Raw genomic sequence first — 11,424 nt, forward strand, 5'->3', positions numbered from 1 at the left:
TCAGAGACTGAGAAATTGCTGCAGATGCTATTAGGATTTAACCTCCTTCCACTCGAAAGAGTTTTTTGGAGCTACAGACATCCAAATAGAGCGTTCTCAATGGCTATGGAAAGCTAACATCCGGAACTTTCCAGCAATATATAATAGTCCATACTTTGCTTCAGAATTAAAGGCACAAAACTGGCTTTCAACGACAGCTTCCAGGCCTATTCTGGCGTCCAATGCCCAAGGGAGAAGAGACCAGCGTCCAACACCCAAAAAGGACCCTACCCAGTGTTCAACGCCCTAGAGACCTCCTATCACGTGGATCTCAATCAAGCTCAACCCAAACACTAACCAAGTGGACCCCAGAAGTGGATTATATCACTAAAAGACTATTTTACCCTGCTTATGTAATCCTTAGTCATTAGTCTAGTATTTATTTGAGAGCTTTTACACTTTTTAGGGATCTTCCACCACTTTACATGTTTATAATTGTATTTTCTATCAGTATGAATTTCTAAACCTGCTAGGCTGAGGGGAGGAGCTCTACTGAGTTTTATGGATTAATAAAGTATTACTGTTTTATCTCAATACATGTTTGATTCTCTATTCTAAGATGTATATCCGTTCTTCATCATTAAGATTGCGTTGAACCGGCACAAGGTTTTCTCATTCTAGATAGGTTCAGAGTGAGTCTTTCATTGGACAATGATGAACCACTAGTTTGATTTTACATCTCTTAGACGGGTAATCCATGACTTCGTTGGGGACTTCTCAAGACACCAGTTCAACCGAGGTACGGGGAGATTAGAGTCTTTGTAGTAGAGGCTAGAACCAAAGGCGCAACATTCTCTGATCCAAGTGATTCGACCTTGTCTGTGGTGTTTTGAGTAGAATTACTAAAGAGAATAAACTGCAGGAGCTTCATCCTCAATCAGACTGGATTCGCACTAACCCTGGGGTTCAAATCTGGAGGAGTATTGGAAATCTCTTAAGAAGGGTGTTGATCACATACAGCCTGCCATAGAAGAAACCATTCATAGTTAAAGAAGATAGTAAGACCGGATTGATCCAGAAGAATAAAGCATTTCCAAGCCTTAACCATCATCATATAATTGCATTCAACTTCAATAGAGTTACGTTTTATTTATTTTCCTTTTATGCAAATTAAACAAACAAACAACTCTTCTATCTTCCTGACTAAAATCTACAAGATAACCATAGCTTGCTTCAAATCACAATCCTTATGGGATCGACCCTGACTAACCTGAGGTATTACTTGGACGACCCGGTGCACTTGTTGGTTGGTGCACGAATTTGCAATCCGTACAACTAACCAGCAAGTGCACTGGGTCGTCCAAGTAATACCTTACGTGAGTAAGGGTCGATCCCACGGAGATTATTGGTTTGAAGCAAGCTATGTTTATTTTATTAATCTTAGTCAGGATACCAATAAGGTTATTTGGTTTTAATTGTAAGAAGTCAAAGTATTTGGAATAAGGAATTGTTACTTTATTAATGGAGAATATGTTGGGGTTTTGGAGATGCCTTGTCCTCTGAACTTCAACTCTTCCTTGAAATCCTTTTCCCACACGCAAGGTTCCTTCCATGGCAAGCTCTATGTAGGGTGTCACCGTTGTCAATGGCTACTTCCCATCCTCTCAGTGAAAATGGTCCAAATGCTCTGTCACAGCACAGCTAATCATCTGTCGATTCTCAATCAGGTTGGAATAGAATCCATTGATTCTTTTGCGTCTGTCATTAACGCCCAGCCTTCAGGAGTTTGAAGCTCGTCACAGTCATTCAATCCCAGAATCCTATTCGGAATACCACAGACAAGGTTTAGACTTTCCGGATTCTCATGAATGCCGCCATCAATCCGGCTTATACCACGAAGATACTGATTAAGGAATCTAAGAGATACTCATTCAATCTGATGTAGAACGGAGGCGGTTGTCAGGCACATGTTCATGGATTGAGGAAGGTGATGAGTGTCACGGATCATCACCTTCCCCATAATTAAGTGCGAATGAACATCTTAGATAAGAACAAGCGTGTTTGAATGGAAAACAAAAGTAATTGCATTAATTCATCGAGACGCTGCAGAGCTTCTCACCCCCAACAATGAAGTTTAGAGACTCATGCCATCAAAAAGTACGTAATTCAGATCTGAAAATGTCATGAGGTACAAAATAATTCTCTAAAAGTTGTTTAAATAGTAAACTAGTAACCTAGGTTTGCAAAATATGAGTAAACTAAGATAATTGGTGCAGAAATCCACTTCTGGGGCCCACTTGGTGTGTGCTGGGGCTGAGACTAAAGCTATCCACGAGCTGAGGCTTTTCTTGGAGTTGAACTCCAAGTTATAACGTGTTTTGGGCGTTCAACTCCGGATCATGACGTGTTTCTGGCGTTTAACTCCAGACAGCAGCATGTACTTGGCGTTCAACGCCAAGTTACGTCGTCTATCTTCGCGCAAAGTATGGACTATTATATATTGATGGAAAGCCCTGGATGTCTACTTTCCAACGCCGTAAAGAGCGCGCCAATTGGACTCCTGTAGCTCCAGAAAATTCATTTCGAGTGCAGGGAGGTCAGAATCCAACAGCATCAGCAGTCCTTTTTCAACCTAACTCAGATTTTTGCTCAGCTCCCTCAATTTCAGCCAGAAAATATCTGAAATCACAGAAAAACACACAAACTCATAGTAAAGTCCAGAAATATGATTTTTGCCTAAAAACTAATAATATTTAACTAAAAACCAATTAAAACATGCTAAAATCTACATGAAATTACCCCCAAAAAGCGTATAAAATATCCGCTCATCACAACACCAAACTTAAACTGTTGCTTGTCCTCAAGCAACTAGATAAATAAAATAGGATAACAAGAAATTAAGAAGCAATAATATTTCAGAGTTTTAAGTGAAGCTCAGATCCTAATTGGATGAGCGGGGCTAGTAGCTTTTTGCTTCTGAACAGTTTTGGCATCTCACTTTATCCTTTGAAATTCAGAATGATTGGCATCCATAGGAACTTAGAATTCAGATAGTATTATTGATTCTCCTAGTTTAGTATGTTGATTCTTGAACACAGCTACTTAATGAGTCTTGGCCGTGGCCCTAAGCACTTTGTTTTCCAGTATTACCACCGGATACATAAATGCCACAGACACATAACTGGGTGAACCTTTTCAGATTGTGACTTAGCTTTGCTCAAGTCCCCAATTAGAGGTGTCTAGAGTTCTTAAGCACACTCTTTTGCTTTGGATCACGACTTTAACCACTCAGTCTCAAGCTTTTCACTTGGACCTACATGCCACAAGCACATGGTTAGATTTCCTTGGGCCCTCCTATCCATTGATGCTCAAAGCCTTGGATCCTTTTCACCCTTGCCTTTTGGTTTAAAGGGCTATTGGCTATTTTCTACCTCTTTTGCTTTTTTTTTGCAAGCTTGTTTTTCACTGCTTTTTCTTGCTTCAAGAATCAATTTTGTGATTTTTCAGATCATCAACAACATTTCTCTTATTCATCATTCTTTCAGGAGCCAATAATTTTAACATTCATAAAGTTCAATATCAAAAATATGCACTGTTCAGGCATTCATTCAGAAGACAAAAAGTATTTCCACCACATATAAATAATTAGAATTTTTCTTATTAAGAACTCGAAAAAAATATTGCCTCTTTATTCTAAAAATCTACTATTTTATTCATGTTTGATGATGATGAGAAAAATAAATTATAACTTAATTGGAATTAAAATCAAAGTAGAGATACTAATTACTACTACTAATATATAACTTCTAAGGTAAATTTCTAATAAGAATAGTTATCACAGAGTTAAGGCAAAGATTAGAACTCAACGACCTTTATTTTGGGAAGTGGATGTTCCTCTAGTCTGTGGGGTGCTTGGTCCTTCAAGATATAATTTCTGACGCTTCAGTTCCTTCAAGTTTCATCCTTGCTCTTCCTGTTTCCTTAGGTGCCATGATATTGATGAGTTTTAGCTCAATGATCATGGCAAATCACACCAAACTTAGAGGTTTGCTTGTCCTCAAGCAAAAGAAAGGATAAGAGAGGAAAAGAGGGAGAGGCAATTTCGAAATTCAAAAGATATGATGAGTTGAAAAAGATTTAAAAAAAAGATATAAGATAAAAGATATGATTTATAAAAGATAAATATGATAAGAAAAAGATATAATTTAAAAAGATATGAATGATATTTAAAAATAAATCTGAATTTTTAATTTGAAAAAGATTTTAGAAGATAATTAAGTGTTGAAGAACTTTAAAAAAAAGAGTTGGATTGGATTGGAAAACAATTTGTTTTTATAGATTAAGATGCATGTAATATTTTTGAAAAAGGGATTTTAGAAATTAGGGTTTTTAGAAATTAGAATTAAAATTTTTGAAATTGAAGGATGATATTTGGAAACATGTTTATGCAAGAAATCATGAATTGAAACATAAAAATTAGAAAATTTGTGAAGAAAAACGAATTTTACCTCCTCCCCACCATCCTGGCGTTAAACGCCCAAATGCTGCATGTTTTGGGCGTTTAACGCCCAATTGCTGCTTCTCCTGGGCATTCAACGCCCAGCTGTTGCTTCTTTCTGGCGTTGAATGCCAGGAAGTCCTTTGTCATTGGGCGTTTTTCTAAACGCCCAGGATGCTGTCAATCTGGCGTTAAACGCCCAGAAGGTGCTTCTTTCTGGCCTTCAACGCCCAGAAGATGCTCCTTTCTGGCGTTTAACGCCCAGATGGCTACCCTTACTGGCGTTGAACGCCCAGTGGGTGCTTTTTTTGGGCGTTCAACGCCCAAAATGTTTCTTAGTGAATTTTTCAAGAAAGTGAGCTTCCAAATTCCCTTGTAACTCTGTGAATCCAATCAATTGCTATTTTACCTTGAAAATACTTTGACATATACCTGTAAAAATCAATTAATTAATCAAAACGAATAAAATTAAATTTTGTGATTGGCTGGGTTGCCTCCCAGCAAGCGCTTCTTTATTGTCCTTAGCTGGACAGTGAGCTCTCATGGAGTCTCACAGATAATCAGAGCAAGGTAGGGACCTCCCAACATCAAACTTAGAGTTTGAATGTGGGGGTTCAACGCCAAACTTAGAGTTTGGTTGTGGCCTCCCAACACCAAACTTAGAGTTGGACTGTGGGGGCTTTGGTTGACTCTGCAGTGAGAGAAGCTTTTCATGCTTCCTCTCCATTGTTACAAAAGGAGAACCTTGTGTCTTATAGTTTGCAATGTCTGCAAACCACAGAGCTTCCTGAATAGCAAACAATTGCTCATCCAGAAAGGTTTCAGAGATCTCAGTAGGAGGGAGGGATGCTCCTGCTACTGGTTTTATCCGGGACAGGTGATCAGCTACTTGAGTCTCTGTTCCTTTTCTATCTCTTATTTCTATATCAAACTCTTGCAGAAGCAACACCCATCTTATGAGCCTGGGCTTTGAATCCTGCTTTGTGAGTAGATATTTAAGAGCAGCATGGTCAGTGTACACAATCACTTTTGATCCTACTAAGTAGGATCTAAACTTGTCAATGGCATAAACCACTGCAAGTAATTCTTTTTCTGTGGTTGTGTAACTTTTCTGGGCATCATTTAAAACACTGCTAGCATAATAAATGACATGCAGAAGCTTGTTATGCCTCTGTCCCAATACTGCACCGATGGTATGGTCACTAGCATCACACATTAGTTCAAAGGGTAATGTCCAGTCTGGTGCAGAAATAACTGGTGCTGTGACCAGCTTAGCTTTCAGGGTCTCAAAAGCTTGCAGACACTTTGTGTCAAACACAAATGGCATGTCAGCAGCTAGCAGATTGCTCAGAGGTTTGGCGATTTTTAAAAAATCCTTTATAAACCTCCTATAGAATCCTGCATGCCCCAGAAAGCTTCTGATTGCCTTAACATTGGCAGGTGGTGGTAATTTTTCAATTACCTCTACCTTAGCTTGATCCACCTCTATTCCCTTGTTTGAAATTTTGTGCCCAAGGACAATCCCTTCAGTCACCATAAAGTGACATTTTTCCTAGTTTAAAACTAGGTTGGTCTCTTGGCATCTTTTCAGAACAAGTGCTAAATGGTTAAGGCAGGAGCTGAATGAGTCTCCAAATACTGAAAAGTCATCCATGAAGACTTCCAGAAACTTCTCCACCATATCAGAGAAGATGGAGAGCATGCACCTTTGAAAGGTTGCAGGTGCATTGCACAAGCCAAATGGCATCCTTCTGTATGCAAATACTCTAGATGGACATGTGAATGCCGTTTTCTCTTGATCCTGGGGATCTACTGCAATTTGATTATAACCTGAATATCCATCCAGGAAGCAGTAGTATTCATGACCTGCTAGTCTTTCTAGCATCTGGTCTATGAATGGTAAAGGAAAATAATCCTTTCGGGTGGCTGTATTGAGCCTTCTATAATCAATACACATACGCCACCCTGTAACTGTTCTTGTAGGAACCAGTTCAATTTTTTCATTATGAACCACTGTCATGCCACCTTTCTTAGGGACAACGTGGACAGGGCTTACCCAGGGGCTATTAGAAATAGGATAAATAATCCCAGCCTCTAGTAACTTAGTGACCTCTTTCTGCACAACTTCCTTCATGGCTGGATTCAGCCGCCTTTGTGGTTGAACCACTGGTTTGGTGTCACCCTCCAGTAAGATCTTGTGCATGCATCTGGCTGGGCTAATGCCCTTGAGATCACTGATGGACCACCCAAGAGCTGTCTTGTGTGTCCTTAGCACTTGAATTAATGCTTTCTCTTCCTGTGGCCCTAAAGCAGAGCTTATGATTACAGGAAAAGTGTCACCTTCTCCCATAAATGCATATTTCAGGGATGGTGGTAGTGGTTTGAGCTCGGGTTTAGGAGGTTTCTCCTCTTCCTGAGGAGTTTTCAGAGGTTCTTTTATTTCCTCTGGTTCCTCCAGATCAGGCTGAACATCTTTAAAAATGTCCTCTAGCTCTGATTCGAGACTCTCAGTCATATAGACCTCTTCCACCAGGGAGTCAATAATATCAACACCCAGGCAGTCGTCTAATGTGTCTGGATGTTGCATAGCTTTGACAACATTCAACTTAAACTCATCCTCATTGACTCTCAGGGTTATCTCCCCTTTTTGGACATCAATGAGGGTTCGTCCAGTTGCTAGGAAAGGTCTTCCTAGAATGAGAGTTGCACTCTTGTGCTCCTCCATTTCCAGCACCACAAAGTCAGTAGGAAAGGCAAATGGCCCAACCTTGACAATCATGTCTTCAATCACGCCTGATGGGTATTTAATGGAGCCATCAGCAAGTTGAAGACATATCCGGGTTGGTTTGATTTCTTCAGTCAAACCAAGCTTTCTGATAGTAGATGCAGGTATTAGGTTGATACTTACCCCAAGGTCACACAGAGCTTGCTTGGTGCAATTACCCTCTAATGTGCATGGTATCATAAAGCTTCCGGGATCCTTAAGCTTCTCAAGTAAGCTTTTCAGAATGACTGCACTGCATTCTTCAGTGAGGTAAACTTTTTCAGTTTCCCTCCAATCCTTCTTATGACTTAAGATCTCTTTCATGAACTTAGCATAAGAGGGTATTTGCTCAAGTGCTTTTGCAAACGGAATCTTTATTTCAAGAGTCTTGAGATAGTCTGCAAAGCGGGCAAATTGCTTATCCTGTTCCGCTTGGCGGAGTTTTTGAGGATAAGGCATTTTGGCTTTGTATTCCTCAACCTTAGTTGCTGCAGGTTTATTGCCTGTAGAAGTGGGTTGGGAAGCCTTTTTAGAAGGGTTGTTATCAGCACTTGTATGTGACTGATCCCCCACTGGCATTTGAATGCCAGGGGTGGAAGCTGGAGTGGTGTTATATGCCAACTCCTTATCTGTTACTGGCGTCTGAACGCCAGAACTGTGCTCCCTTTGGGCGTTCAACGCCGGATTCATGCTTGTTTCTGGCGTTGAACGCCAGGAATGAGCATGGTCTGGGCGTTCAGCGCCAGCATTATTCCTCTCTGGGCTCTGACTATCCTCAGAGGGATTTTGAGTAGCCATTTGTTCATTTCTTGGCTTCCTGCTGCTTTGAAGTGAGGTATTTAATGTTTTTCCACTTCTTAATTGAACTGCTTGGCATTCTTCTGCTATTTATTTTGACAGTTGCTTTTCTGTTTGCTTTAACTGTACTTCCATATTCCTGTTAGCCATTCTTGTTTCCTATAGTATTTCCTTGAATTCGGCTAGTTGCTGGGTTAGAAAGTCTAATTGCTGATTGAATTCATTAGCCTGATCCACAGGACTGAGTTCAGCAGTTACTGTTTTAGCTTCTTCTTTCATGGAAGATTCACTGCTTAGGTACAGATGCTGATTTCTGGCAACTGTATCAATAAGCTCTTGAGCTTCTTCAATTGTTTTTCTCATATGTATAGATCCACCAGCTGAGTGGTCTAGAGAAATCTGAGCTTTTTCTGTAAGCCCATAGTAGAAGATGTCTAATTGCACTCATTCTGAAAACATTTCAGAGGGGCATTTTCTTAGCATCTCTCTGTATCTCTCCCAGGCATCATAAAGGGATTCATTATCTCCTTGTTTGAAGCCTTGGATGCTTAGCCTTAGCTGTGTCATCCGTTTTGGAGGGAAATAGTGATTCAGGAATTTTTCTGACAGCTGTTTCCATGTTTTTATGCTGTTCTTAGGCTGGTTATTTAACCACCTCTTAGCTTGATCTTTTACAGCAAATGGAAACAGTAATAATCTGTAGACATCCTGATCCACTTCTTTATCATGTACTGTGTCAGCAATTTGTAAAAATTGTGCCAGAAACTCTGTAGGTTCTTCATGTGGAAGACCGGAATACTGGCAGTTCTGCTGCACCATGATAATGAGCTGAGGATTCAACTCAAAGCTACTAACTCCAATGGAGGGTATACAGATACTACTCCCATATGAAGCAGTAGTGGGGTTAGCATATGACCCCAAAGTCCTCTTGGACTGTGCATTTCCACTTAATTCCATGATGGAACAAGGGAGATGATATGTATGTTGATATTATTTATTTTATAGAAGTGGAATAAATAAAAACGGAATATATAAAAATTTGAAAATATTTTGTGAAAATTTTTCGAAAAATTTTGAAATTGAAATCTGAATTTTATAAAAAATTTCGAAAATATAGTTTAAAATTAGTTAGAAAAGATATATTTTTTTTTGAATTTTGAATTTTATGATGAAAGAGAAAAACACAAAAAAGACACAAGATTTAAAATTTTTAGATCTAATGCTCCTTATTTTCGAAAATTTTTGGAGGAAAAACACCAAGGAACACCAAACTTAAAAATTTTAAGATCAAAACACAAGAAAGACTCAAGAACACCTTGAAGATTCACAAGAACACAAGAACAAAAGAAAGAACACCAAACTTAAAATTTTTAGAAAACTTTACTAATTTTTCGAAAATTATATCAAAATTAACAAGAAAACACCAAATTTAAAGTTCGGCACAAGATTAAATCAAGAAAGATTATTTTTGAAAGAGATTTTCAAAAGAACTGGTGCCCAATCATCAAGAATATAAACCAATACTCTAGCCAATTGGGAGTAAATGTAACACTTATTTTGAAGAGGTATATTCCTTTTGGAAGATTAATGCTTTAGAAAGAACAAAAAGTGAAACAAGAAAAGACACAAAACAAGAAAAACTGAAGATCAACAAAAAAGATAAACAAGAACAACTTGAAGATCAATGAAGAACAAAGAACACAAGTTCGAAAATTTTTTTAAAGAAAAATATCAAATATATAATTGACACCAAACTTAGAACAAGACACTAAACTCATGAAAAAAATTAAAAATTGACAAAGAAAAATAATATTTTTTTGAAAAATTTTTTTAAAAAAAGGATAATAAAAGATGCAATTCTAGTGAAAAGAGGATAAATTCTTCCTAATCTAAGCAACAAAATAAACCTTTAGTTATTCAAACTCGAATAATCCCCGGCAACGGTGCCAAAAACTTGGTGCACGAATTTGCAATCTGTACAACTAACCAGCAAGTGCACTGGGTCGTCCAAGTAATACCTTACGTGAGTAAGGATCGATCCCACGGAGATTATTGGTTTGAAGCAAGCTATGTTTATTTTATTAATCTTAGTCAGGATACCAATAAGGTTATTTGGTTTTAATTGTAAGAAGTCAAAGTATTTGGAATAAGGAATTGTTACTTTATTAATGGAGAATATGTTGGGGTTTTGGAGATGCCTTGTCCTCTGAACTTCAACTCTTCCTTGAAATCCTTTTCCTACACGCAAGGTTCCTTCCATGGCAAGCTCTATGTAGGGTGTCACCATTGTCAATGGCTACTTCCCATCCTCTCAGTGAAAATGGTCCAAATGCTCTGTCACAGCACGGCTAATCATCTGTCGGTTCTCAATCAGGTTGGAATAGAATCCATTGATTCTTTTGCGTCTGTCACTAACGCCCAGCCTTCAGGAGTTTGAAGCTCGTCACAGTCATTCAATCCCAGAATCCTATTCGGAATACCACAGACAAGGTTTAGACTTTCCGGATTCTCATGAATGCCGCCATCAATCCGGCTTATACCACGAAGATTCTGATTAAGGAATCTAAGAGATACTCATTCAATCTGATGTAGAACGGAGGTGGTTGTCAGGCACACGTTCATGGATTGAGGAAGGTGATGAGTGTCACGGATCATCACCTTCTCCATAATTAAGTGCGAATGAACATCTTAGATAAGAACAAGCGTGTTTAAATGGAAAACAAAAGTAATTGCATTAATTCATCGAGACGCTGCAGAGCTCCTCACCCCCAACAATGGAGTTTAGAGACTCATGCCATCGAAAAGTATGTAATTTGGATCTGAAAATGTCATGAGGTACAAAATAATTCTCTAAAAGTTGTTTAAATAGTAAACTAGTAACCTAGGTTTGCAGAATATGAGTAAACTAAGATAATTGGTGCAGAAATCCACTTCTGGGGCCCACTTGGTGTGTGCTGGGGCTGAGACTAAAGCTATCCACGAGCTGAGGCTTTTCTTGGAGTTGAACTCCAAGTTATAACGTGTTTTGGGCGTTCAACTCCGGATCATGACGTGTTTCTGGCGTTTAACTCCAGACAGCAGCATGTACTTGGCGTTCAACGCCAAGTTACGTCGTCTATCTTCGCGCAAAGTATGGACTATTATATATTGCTGGAAAGCCCTGGATGTCTACTTTCCAACGCCGTAGAGAGCGCGCAAATTGGACTCCTGTAGCTCTATAAAATTCATTTCGAGTGCAGGGAGGTCAGGATCCAACAGCATCAGCAGTCCTTTTTCAGCCTAACTCAGATTTTTGCTCAGCTCCCTCAATTTCAGCCAGAAAATACCTGAAATCACAGAAAAACACAAACTCATAGTAAAGTCTAGAAATATGATTTTTGCCTAA

The sequence above is a fragment of the Arachis stenosperma genome, chromosome 9, assembly GCF_014773155.1.
Source record: "Arachis stenosperma cultivar V10309 chromosome 9, arast.V10309.gnm1.PFL2, whole genome shotgun sequence".
NCBI lineage: Eukaryota > Viridiplantae > Streptophyta > Magnoliopsida > Fabales > Fabaceae > Arachis > Arachis stenosperma.